The following is a 13,223-nucleotide window of genomic DNA, read 5'->3' on the forward strand; positions in this document are numbered from 1 at the left end:
TTTTGATGTTCATACTATGTATTCTCTCTCTAAATTGTGTGGTATGTATTCAATGAGGCATTACATATATACATATTCACATATGTTGGAAGATGCATAGAATATCTATTTAAAAAACCCAAGTCATAAATAACAGTAATTGCCTGCAAAAAAGAAAATAAAATACTGATTTTGTTTTTATCTGTCTGTTTTTTTTTTTTTAACTTTATATGGCCTTATTGTTACTAATTAAGCAAAAACATCAAATTATGTAAAATTTTAAAATTAAAAATAAATAAAAATTTAAACACTAAGTTGTAAAAAAGCAACCACATATTTGTATAATAATTCCGTTCACCTAGTGATAAAGTTAGGAAACAGGCCTTCAAAGATAGTGTTTCCATTTGTGCTGTTCATGTTGTCCATGGTATGGGAAATGCCAGCCTGTGTATTGTTTGAGTTTAGATAATGATTTTAAGTCCCTTATGAATGTCCTTCCAAACCAGATTCTAGATATATCCATGATTTCACTTTTTCTTATTTCTTTTAAGAATAATGAATGAGGAGTATGAGTTATTTTTATTTATTCATTTATGTTTTTGTCAATCCTCACCCAAAAATATTCTTTCCTTGTATCTTCAAAGAGAGTGGAAGGGAAGAAGAGAAGGGGGGAGAGAGAGAGAGAGAGAGAGAGAGAGAGATTGGTTGCCTCCCACATGGGCTCCTACCAGGGCCAAGGATCAAACCTGCAACCCAGGTATATGCCCTTGGTCAGGAATCAAACCTAAGACCCTTCAGTGTGTGGGCCAGTGCTCTAACCACTGAGCAACTAGCCAAGGCAAGGAGTATGAGTTATATTAATAGCATGTTAAACATTCTTTCAGAAGAATAAATGCATCGTCTTTGTTGTTCATATTATAATGTTTTCTTTTACTACGATACTTGGATTTTCTTTTTCTTGCTTTACCAAGCATGGTGTTGGGCACAGAGAATTTTGAAATTCTGAGGTTTCCTGCTATTGCTACAGTAAATATTTTAAAGAAACAGACTCTCCTTTTAAATATTCAAAGAATTGGGATGAATTATAGTCTAATCCTGAGCTAAATTCTATTTTAGATCAAATTCCAGGATATTAGTTCTGATATTATTTTTTTTCTTTATTGATTTTAGAGAAAGAGGAAGGGAGAGGGAGAGAGAGATAGAAACGTCAATGAGAGAGAACATGGATTGGCCTCCTCCTGCATGCCCCCCACTGGGGATTTGGCCCACAACCTGGGCATGTGCCCTGACCTGGAATTGAACCAGTGACCTCTTGGTGCATGGGTCGATGCTCAACCACTGAGCCACACCAGCTGAGCTAGTTCTTATATTAATGTAATTCTACTGAAAGACTGTGTTGGGACTGAGGAGCATAGAACTTGAGGTATTCTAGGGGTGCTTGTGAGAAGGGGTTTGCAACACTGGCACAAGGATGGCAATGGCAGAGCATGCTCTATGGGGCACGATTGGTGTGGGGGAATAGGAATTATTCTGAGACTATCATGGAATAAGGAGTACAATGCCTGACATTCATTTAAAATATTTCATGTATACACTAAGGACTCCATGTGTATGTTAATCACTTTAATCTATAGTTTAGGAATGCCCAGTCTACAAATGAAGTACCAAGTATTCATATGATATTGAATGACCAACACCAGAGCATATCCTAGATCACAGGGTGGTCTGAAGTATTGTGCAGACACCATCGTCATGGCATAAGAACAGTAACAGCATTTAGTAAGCTCAATCGCCATTTCTTCTGACATGATATTCTGAACTAATTTTATGTTAAAATATTGTAATGAAGGTATTTATTGTTGATGTAGACTGGAAGGTCAACTGATTCTTACCATCAGAGTGGGTTACTTTTGCCATAAGTGAACCCTTTCTGCAAGGTTGCCAAAGCACATAAAGAGACAGATCACGGACAACTTATGAAAAATCACAGAAAGCCTGTTGGGCTATTGTATGCCTCCCTATGAATGTTTGTATCTATGTTACACAATTTGTAATACACCACCATGTCTTCAGAGGAGGAGTCCAATAACACATATCAGCCTCTGATAGAAGACACCAATAACTACTGAAACAAATCTATCATTTGTGAGCTGCATCTCAGCTTAGGTCAATTTGCAAGATAAACATTTTCAATACTGACCTCTTCCCCTTACATTCCATGTTCTAGGTTTACTTCAATGTTTTACCAAGTGGACTCTCCAACTCAACAGTTCCCAAACCAATATTAGCCTTTACATTTGCACTACCATCGCTCTGGTGCTTCTATTATCCACCAGATGCACTTGGAATTATCTCCTAATTGATAACACCTCCATTCTCATCTAGCCTATTGAGAAAATAAAATAAAAATATTTCAAGAGACTATCATGATCTTCTTTAAGTATAGGTTCATCAGCATGAATATCGTTTGTTCAAAAGCAGTCTTTTCTCATTATTATTAGGAAAAGAGCTTACTAGTGTATATGGAGCCTCTAGCGTGTCAACACACCCAATATCAATTCCTTCTTAGTTTCTTGTGAAGGGGATCAGGACATGGCATGGATTTTGGTAAAAGAATAATTTGGTGCTGAAAGCATGTTAGTTCCTGAAATCCCAACCTGCCTAAAAGCAGAATCTCCTAAAAGAACTCAAGTGTTATAAATCCACTCTTCAGGAGCAACTTATCTTCTCTTCTTGGAGAAGACTAAACGACATCCAAATAGACAGCATCACACAAGTACCATATCTGATATCTAAACTCCTAAGGGTCCATTTATCTTTCGAAATTGCCATTTTTTTTCCCTTAAGTGCCTGTTTTCCCCCCTCCCTTTCCCCTACTGAATTCAGGATGTACACCTCAAATTCTAACCACTTCTCTGGAGTTACTCATCTCTGAGGTTCCATGCATGCATGACACACATCCTAATAGACTTCGTATTATTTTCCTCTTGTTAAACTATCTCTGTGACTCTAATTTATAGGGCCCCAGGCAATGAACATAAGATAAGTAGAAGGAGGCTGGAAAAATGGCGGCGGAGTGAACGGAGCTACACAGACCGTCTCCCAGGACCAAACTGGAATTACAACACAGACAAATCGACGGGAAAAAGGAACAGAAAAGCAACTTGCGAGGACCATATAACGAGGGACACTGACTCCATCCCGGTAGGCTTGCGAAGGCGCGAGACGGGGCTGGGAGCCCATGGTCGGCAGCTCGGCAGCGGCCTCAACTGGGAGCAGCGCCCTCGGGTTACACTCCCAGGCGGCCCCACAGTGCAGCCGGGACAGAGGCTGAAACAGCCACAGCCACTCACCTTGGGCTCCGGCAGAGGGAGGGCAGACTGGACTGGAGCTGTGTGGGGACACTCGGGATCTGGAGGGCTCTCAGAGCTTTGGCTGAGTGCAGCCACGCAGGACGGTGGCCATATTGCTCCTTCCCAGGGCTCTGGGGAGAGGCAGCAGCCCCCCCTCCTTGGAGATCCAACCCCACCGTGTGGGCCATTGAAGTGCTAATTGAGGCTCATTAACAACAAGCATCTGCCCCACCCTCGGGAAATCCCCATGTGCTGAGCACCTGAGGGAGTTTTTCAATCAACTGACAACCCATAACTCGTCAAGGAACCTCGACTGCTAGCCTCCAGGCAAAAAGCTAGAGGACAACAGTACCTTTCCTGGGCTGGCAACTTTAACCAGGAAAGTAAGACTTGACAGTGGTGTTTAACGTGGGTCCTCCCTCGCTCATCTAAATACAGGAGAGGGAGCCACAAACAGCAGAACACCAACACCCACAGGGAAAACTTGACAGGCTCCAAAGGCCACAGTGATAGTCAAAATGGTGAAACACAGAAACAGAAGCCAAATGAAAGAGCAAGAGACTCCACCGATGATGAGATCAATGTGGAGCAGTTAGGCATGTTAACAGAGCTAGAATTCAGAGCCATGATCTTGAGGAAGCTGAACAGCATGAGTAAGGACATAGAGACACTGAAAATAAGCCAATTGGAAATTAAAAACCATCAAGAAGAGATAAAGAAGAGAAGAGATATGAAGACATGAGAAATGAAAAACACATCGGAAGGTTTAAAAAGCAGAGTAGAGGAAGCTGAGGACTGGATCAGTGAATTAGAAGACAGGGTAGAAAAAAATGAACCAATCAGAAAAACAAAAGGAAAAAACTATTAAAAAACAGGAAGACAGCTTAAGAGAACTGTGGGACAACTGGAAACGTAATAATATTCGCATCATGGGAGTCCCCGAAGAAGAAGAAAATGAGCAAGGGACAGAGAATAGATTCAAAAAAATAGTGACAGAAAACTTCCCTAATTTGGTGAAGGAAGAAGGCATTCAAGTTCAAGAAGCACAGAGAGTCCCAAGTAAGAAGAACCCAAACAGGCCCACACCAAGACACATAGTAATTAAAATGCCACAAATTAAAGACAAAGAGAGAATGCTAAAAGCAAACAAGAGATAAGCAACAGATTACCTACAAAGGAAACCCCATAAGGCTCTCAGCTGACTTCTCACAAGAAACACTACAGGCCAGAAGAGAATGGCATGAAGTATTCAAAGTCATGAAAAACAAGAATCTGAATCCAAGACTACTCTACCCAGCAAGGCTATCATTCAAAATAGAAGGTCAAATAAAGAGCTTCCCAGACAAAAAAAGGCTAAGGGAATACATGAGCACCAAACCAGCACTGCAAGAAATGTTAAAAGGACTGCTGTAATTAGCAGTAGAAATGGGAAGAAAAATAGAACCACACTAAACAAAAATGACAATAAATAAGTACATATCAATAATCACCTTAAATGTAAATGGATTGAATGCTCCCATAAAAAGACACAGAGTAGCTGATTGGATAAGAAAGCATGACTCATCTATATGTTGTTTACAAGAGACCCACCTCACAACAAAAGACTCACATAGGTTGAAAATGAAGGGATGGAAAAAAATTTTCCAAGCAAATGGAAAGCAAAAAAAAAAGCTGGGGTAGCAATTCTCATATCTGATAAAATAGATTTCAAAATGAAGACCATAACTAGAGACAAAGAAGGCCACTACATAATATTGAAAGGGTCTATCCAAAAGGAAGATATAACCTTGATAAACATATATGCACCCAATATAGGAGCACCAAAATATATTAAAAATCTCCTGGAGGACTTCCAAGGAGAAATTGACAATACGAGGGACTTCAATACCCCGTTGACAGCACTGGATAGATCTTCTAGGCAAAAAATTAGCAAGGAAACAGAGACTCTAAATGAAGCACTAGACCAAATGGATTTAATAGATATCTACAGAGAATTACACCCCAAGACTACACAATACACATTCTTCTCAAGTGCACATGGGACATTCTCAAAGATAGACCACATGATAGGACACAAACTGAATCTCTACAAGTTCAAGAAGATTGAAATCATATCAAGCATCTTCTCAGATCACAATGGCATGAAACTAGAAATCAATTGCAACAAGAACATGCAAAGACATTTCAACACATGGAGGCTAAATAGCATGTTATTAAACAATGAATGGGTCACCGAGGAGATCAAGGAAGAAATTAAAAACTTCCTGAAAACCAATGAAAATGAACACACAACAACACAAAATCTATGGGATGCAGCGGAAGCAGTTCTGAGAGGGAAGTTCATAGCACTACAGGCCTACCTCAAAAAACAAGAAAAATTTCTAATTGACTGTCTAACCTCACAACTTAAAGAATTAGAAAGCAAACAAAAAGAAAACCCCAGAGCAAGTTAGAAGGAAGGAAATAGTAAAGATCAGAGCAGAAATAAATGACATAAAGACCAAAAAAACAATTCAAAGGATCAATGAAACAAAGACCTGTTTTTTTTTAAAAGATAAACAAGATTGATGGACCCATAGCTAGACTCACCAAGAAACAAAGAGAGAGAACCCAAATACACAAAATCAGAAATGAAAGAGGAGAAGTAACAACCAACACCACGGAAATACAAAAGATCGTTAACAACTACTATGAACAACTATATGGCAACAAATTCGACAATCTAAGCGAAATGGACAAATTTCTAGAAACACACAGTCTCCCAAAACTGGACCCGGAAGAGATAGAAAACTTGAACAGACCAATAACAACTAAGGAAATTGAAGAGGTAATCAAGACTGTCCCAGCAAACAAAAGCCCAGGTCCAGATGGCTTCACAGGGGAGTTTTACTGAACATTCAAAAAAGAACTAACACCCATTCTCCTCAAACTATTTCAAAAAATTCAAGAAGAAGGAAGACTTCCAAACACGTTCTATGAGGCCAGCATAATTCTATTTCCAAAACCAGAAAAAGACACTACGAAGAAAGAAAACTACAGGCCAATATCCCTGATGAACATAGACGCCAAAATCCTGAACAAAATATTAGCAAATCAGATCCAGAAATACATCAAAAAAATTTTTCACCATGACCAAGTGGGATTCATTACAGGGATGCAAGGCTGGTACGATATTCGCAAATCAATAAATGTGATATACCACATAAACAAAATGAAGAATAAAAACCACATGATCATATCAATAGATGCTGAAAAAGCATTCGACAAAATCCAGCATCCATTTCTGATAAAAACGCTCAGCAATGTGGGAATAGAGGGATCATATCTCGACATAATAAAGGCCATATATGAAAGACCTACAGCCAACATCATACAACAAATCATCAAACAACAAGTGTTGGCGAGGGTGTGGAGAAAAGGGGACTCTAATACACTGCTGTTGGGAATGTAGATCGGTGCAGGCACTATGGAAAACAATATGGTGTTGCCTCAAAAAATTAAAAATTGAACTGCCATTTGACCCAGTGATCCCACTTCTAGGAATATACCCTAAGAAGCCTGAAACATCAATCAGGAACAATATATGTACCCCCAAGTTCATAGCAGCACTATTTACAATAGCTAAGATCTGGATACAGCCCAAGTGTCCATCAGTAGATGAATGGAAAAAAAGCAGTGGTACATATACACAATGGAGTACTATGCAGCAGTAAGAAAGAAAGATCTCTTATCCTTTGAGACGACATGGAGGGACCTGGAAAGTGTTATCCTAGTGAAATAAGCCAAGCAGAAAAAGACAAATACCACATGATCTCACTTATATATAGAATATAATGAACATAACAGTCTGTGTAATACAGTAGACCCAGAAACATGGAAGAAGGGCACAGACTGACATCCCTCAGAAGACGGGGTGGGAAAAGATAAACCACAGAACTTATATGCATGTATGCATGACCAATGGACATGGAAACTAAGCCGGGGACGGGGCTGGGGTGGGGTGGGGAGGGGAGGGGGGTGCCAATGGGGTAAAAAAGGTAAAATATCTGTAACAAAGAAAAAAAAAAGAAATTATATTAAAAATTAAGATAAATAGAAGGAAAAGATTTTCTTTCTCCCCTACACTTGCATAACTTTTTCAAGCATTTCATTCAAGGTTTTCATGAAATAGTCAATGTCACCCTGGCAAAGAAACCTTTCTAACCATCAGAAATATATCCTCCAATGTTCATGTAACCTACTTTATTTTAGTTCATAAAATATATCCATACAACATGTTAATTAACTTAATTACATTTAATAGTATTCTTTCCATTTGTGTGTTTGCCTAGAATGATCCCTGCTACATGGCAGATATTAAAACTATATTTTTGTTGAGTGTATAGATAAAAATAAGTGGTTAATTGAATTAAAAATGAGGTACATCTGGGTAATATAAATAGTCCCATGTTTTAATATTTTAGAATTCATTTATTTATGTAGTTTCCTGTGTCCGGAATAACCTTTTTTGGAAATTTTGCCTTTCTGCATTTTACAAAGTCTTTAAAATCCATCTGAAATATCACAGCTATGAAATAAATTTTAGAGTTATTACAAATTTAGAGTTGTTATTTTAGAGGTATTACAAATTGATATTACATCTCCCTCCTATTTATACTCAAAATGCAATTTTATACATGTCTTCCTGCTACAGTATGGCTACTCAGTCTTAGAGTTAATTTTGTCTTTTGGCCTCAATGACACTATGAAATTATAAACTCCTTAAAGAAAGGCACTGTGTTTTATGACAAAATGGGTTTTTTGGAAAGTGACCTCACAGAATGATCTGATCATACATTTCTAACCGAGCAGGTCATGGTGGGTCGTCTCACCCTAAGTATATAACTTTTTTAGTAAAAGGTTTATCTTTACATTAAGCAAGCCCTGTTCATTATTTCTGTGCATGTAGGTAAAACACCTTTGAAACACCACCTTTCTGACCCCTCCTTCTCATACCCGATCACCTTTTCAGACCCTTCCTTCTAAAGAATGATTACCCTCACCACGGTCCGTGTGGCCCAGTTGGTTGGGAGTCATTCAATGCACCGAAAGGTCACTGGTTGGATTCCCAGTCAGGGCACATGCCTGGGTTGTAGGCACCATGGCCGGTAGGGGGCCTCCAGGAGGCAGCCAATCCTTGTTTCTCTCTCTAAATTAAATTAAAACATTAAAAAAAAAAAAAAAAAGAATGATCAACCTCAAGAGAGCACATAATTTTAATTCTCCTCTAATCCAATACCTGCTTTGCTTTCTCCCACCTTCATGCTACCTCTCCTTCCCTCCTTAATTTCAAGTGCATAAAAAAAAATTACAAAACTGTTATCCTAAAAGCATTTGAGATCTTGCTCCCCCGCATATATCAGTTTGACTCAGTTATATACTCATAAATAGTATAATAGTATCCACTCTTTTACATCTACACCCTTGAAAATGGACTATAATGTCATGTACAGGAGATTGACCATCGTTTTTTGCGCTGAATTGAATCGACCATCTGCAAAGAAATGAAACTTTTTTTTACATCTTCCTCTACGAAGCTCTGCCCTCTGAATCCACGGAAACATATGCACTGTAAAGGCAGAAAATGTTTGCTTTCAGTTCCCTTATAAACATTTTCACATATCATGAATATTATATATGCAGCCATTTTTCTAGTTAATTTTTCTGATTCAAAAGGCTGATACAACTTTTCTTATATCCCCAGAGTCAAACGGTTAAGCCTGGAATTGGTCCTAAGTTAAGCCTGAAGTTACTTAGGAGACTGGAGTAAGTCCCCTCCCGAGGAATTTACACGCCAAAGGAATGAAGCCCCAGAGCCTGAAAACAAGTCCAGAAAAGTCTTCTGGAGAGGGTGAAAGTAAGAAGAAAATCCTTTTGGAGTCCAGATATACATGCTCCTTTTCCTCTTTATAAGAAGAGGAAAAAATTTATTTTTTCTTGTCCCTCATCTCTGGAGAGTCTGGATACTCAGGTAGGAAAAAGTCCACCAGCTCTCACCAGGTGACAGTAAGGCTTACAACTGGGACAGCAGCTGCAGGGGGCACACTTTTGTACTGTGAAGTAGTAAGACTCTGACACACACATACACACACAAATATCAGATGATCCCTTTTTGGTTCCCTTCCCTTGTACACTCAATTTCCTGAAAGAATTAATTTCTTTATTCATTGGTTAACCACGATCTTATAACTTGGTCAATAGAGAGGTACAAATGGCAAGAATCAGCACTCACTAGTCAGGTATTTTTAACGACGAGTAGAAAATGTTTGCTATCTGCATAGTATGTATGCTGGACATTAACAATCCTTGTGTGGTTAAATTTTAAGAAATTAAAATTGGAAGCAATTAAAAATAAAATATGGGCCCATACATTTTTATTGTTCACGGATTATGTGCTTCTGTGATACTTATAAGACTTAGCAATTCTGTGACAATGAATACAATCATAGAAATGGTTCCATTAAATGCTTTAATCACGTCCCATCTTGACTCTTGCAATTAACTCCTTTATTGTCTTCCTAAATTCTTACTCTCCAAGCATCAGGGGGTCCGAAATGTTGCAGAAAAGAATAGCACTCTTTCTAATTCTGGGGCATGGAATCACAGCATTCTTCTACTTGTATCCTTTTATTAATTCAGTGACAGAACTTGAACTTCAAGTTATCTCATTATATGACTTAAAGAAGTAGTTCCCTTGCAGGTGAATTGGGAGTGGGGGAGATTAAGAGGTTGAGAGAGTATAGAAGAGCCATAGCACCAAGGAAAGAAAATAATAAATATTTTAAAAGTAAGAAAAAGAAGACAAGAAATGAAAACCAAGATTACGAGAGATGTATACAGGCATAGAGTTTTATACAAGAAATGAACAAAAATAATACTTCAACTTGAAAAGATAAAGGTAGAATGTAGACTTGTTCAGCACAATGTTATACTAAAGCTTGAGGTTTGAAAAACAATTGTAAGAAAATTGAAAGGATATTATTTTTATTTTTTAATTGATATAAACATTGACATAATGAGTATATGAATTTGAAGTTACTCTGTGAGTTTTCTAATGTGTGTATTTAATATTAAGCACTGTTTAATATGTTTGTTTTTTATTATGGTATCCTTTTTTTAAAAATGCTATGTTTAATTAAACGCACATTTAAACAAAAAATAATTAATTTTTTTTTTTTATGCTATACCTTACCATTGTAAGATAATTGATGGAAAACTTTTCTGTCTAAATCCAGTGTTATAATTCTAAAATATTTTGTATTTAACTATGTAATCGCTCGGTGGTTAGTAGTTGCTATGTGCTTGTACTTAAACTCTTGTCGTCTGTCACTTGGCTTATTTATTTACTTTTCAACATTAACAAATATTCAGACATAAAATTTCCTTTAATTTTCTTTTCTCCCATGGGGTGATATTTAAAAGAACTGCCTGGAACATGGTTAATTTGTCTTTAGTATTGTGTGTGTGTGTGTGTGTGTGCATGTCACATATATGTGTGTCTATATATTATGGTACATAGAGTACATCACTGAGAATTTGCATTTATGAAATAATTGCTAATTGAATTTCTTTTCTGTATAAGAAAAATAGGATCCATTTATAACATTAGGTGTTGAAAACCTGAGTGAGAGTTTGGGGCTCTTTTGGCTATGATAATCTCTCAACAGTACTTGTTTCCCTTATTCCCTGTTGCTTTATAAAGTACTCACATTGTCCAGCAGGTGTGGCTCAGTGGTTGAGCATCAACCCATGCACCAAGAGGTCACCGGTTTGATTCCCAGTCAGGGCACATGCCCAGGTTGTGGGCCAAATCCCCATTGTGGGGCATGCAGGAGGCGGCCAGTCGATGTTCTCTCTCATTGATGTTTCTATCTCCCTCTCTCCCTCTCACTTCTTCTCTCTCTAAAAATCAATAAAGGAAAAAAAAAAAAAAAAACTGAAGTACTCACATTGCCTCTTGACATGTGAAGTAGGGAAAGAGCCCGGTATATTGTTCCCCAGCTTGAAGCTATTCATTTGATAATTAACACCGCTTCAAACTTCACTTCATTGAGGAGGAAAAAACTGAGAAGAAAAACATCTTATGCACTTGCAATGTATATAAAAGCACTGCCAGTAATTATTTACATTACTAGAGAGAGGGAGGAGAAATCAGAAAAAAAAAAAATGTCTAAAATAATCATGTAGACATTTGTGGTTGAACAGGTTTTCTTTTGGCCTTTCAGATTACAGCAGAATTCTTGTTCAAAACATACTCATTGTTCTCAGCTACATGTCGGTGACTGGCAGTAATAAAAGATGCCACACAATATGGCTTGTGTCACTTTGTGCAAACTAATTTGTGGTCAAAGGAGAGTCACAAAGCATCCAGCTGGAATATAATTACTTGGTGATGATTATATAAAGAGTCAGTTGAGGCTGTGTCTATGTAACCCAAAGAGAAATGAAGATTCTATACTTATTAAGCTTATTAGATTGTTGTGAGGGAAAAAAGAAAACCCATATGTTTTGGATGGAATTCTCTTTTGAGCAATTATCTAGCTTATCTGATCCATGCTCTATTATACATTTTACTGTGCCAAGCAATCTTCTATCTATATTTAACAGACTGGGAACGACCTGGCCAGTATGGCTCATTTGATTGCGTGTCACCCCGTGCACTGTGAGCTTGCTGGTTTGATTTCTGGGCAGGGCACGTGCTTGGGTCTGGGACTCAATCCCCAGGAGGGGGGCCTGCAGGAGGCAGCTGATCAATGTTTCTCTCTCACATTGATGTTTCTCTTTCTCTCTCCCTCTCCCTTCTTCTCTCTCTAAAATCAATAAAAACAAACATATTTTTAAAAGTTAGGGAGGCTCTCTGTATTGATTTACACAAACACCACTTCTGACTTAAGACAGATGAGATGCCCTGGCCGGTTTGGCTCAGCGGATGGAGCGTGGGTTTGGTTCCCACTAGGGGCACGTACCAAAAAAAAAAAAAAAAAAAAAAAAAAGACAGATGAGAAAAATATGTGGGAATTCACTTATGCATTACTATATTAATTCATTCAAAAATTGATATTGAGTGAATAGTATGTGCCAACCCCATTCTAAGTGTTAGGATATGAAATAAAAGAAATACAAGAAAAGAAAAATAAAAGTTCCTGCATGTATGAAGCATATTATTCATACTAGAGTGAGTTAATGACAATAAAGGAGTCAAGGTTCCTTAGCAAGAGGCAAAAACACAAAATGTTAGAAAGGAATGCTTTCTAATCTAGTTTTTACAAAGTGTTGATATGAATTGATATAGTGATAAATTAACCCCTTTACTCTTTTTATTTATAAAAAATGTTCATTATTTTATGGGGTCAAGATCCAGTATCGCTGACTAAGGTTTATGTTCATATAGTCACATATCACGGGTCCAAATCACTAATAGCTATTTATTTGAGGTGGACACCAACCAGTTCCAGGAAAATGTATCTGTTTTCAGTAAGACTATATTTTATGACATAGAGGAAAGGAAAATGCTGTCCTTCCAATGCTGGAGGTGAGAGAAGCAGAAGGTTCTCACGAGGCCAAAATCAAAGTGTTGTCCAGCTCAACACTTACCTGGAGGTGCTGCGAGAGACTCCCACCCAAGCTCATTCAAATTGTTGCTAAAATCCAACTCCTGTGGCTGTAGGTCGGAGGTCTCTGTTTTTTTGTTCTCGTTGTTGTTGTTAATCCTCACCCAAGGACACTTTTTCATTGATTTTTAGAGAGAGTGGAAGGGAGGGAAAGAGAAGTATCCATGTAAAAGAGGTACATCAATAGATTGCCTCCTGCATGATCCGGAAGTGGGCCAGGGATTGAACCTGCAACCCAGGT

The sequence above is a fragment of the Molossus molossus genome, unplaced genomic scaffold (assembly GCF_014108415.1).
Source record: "Molossus molossus isolate mMolMol1 unplaced genomic scaffold, mMolMol1.p scaffold_m16_p_1, whole genome shotgun sequence".
NCBI classification, from domain to species: domain Eukaryota; kingdom Metazoa; phylum Chordata; class Mammalia; order Chiroptera; family Molossidae; genus Molossus; species Molossus molossus.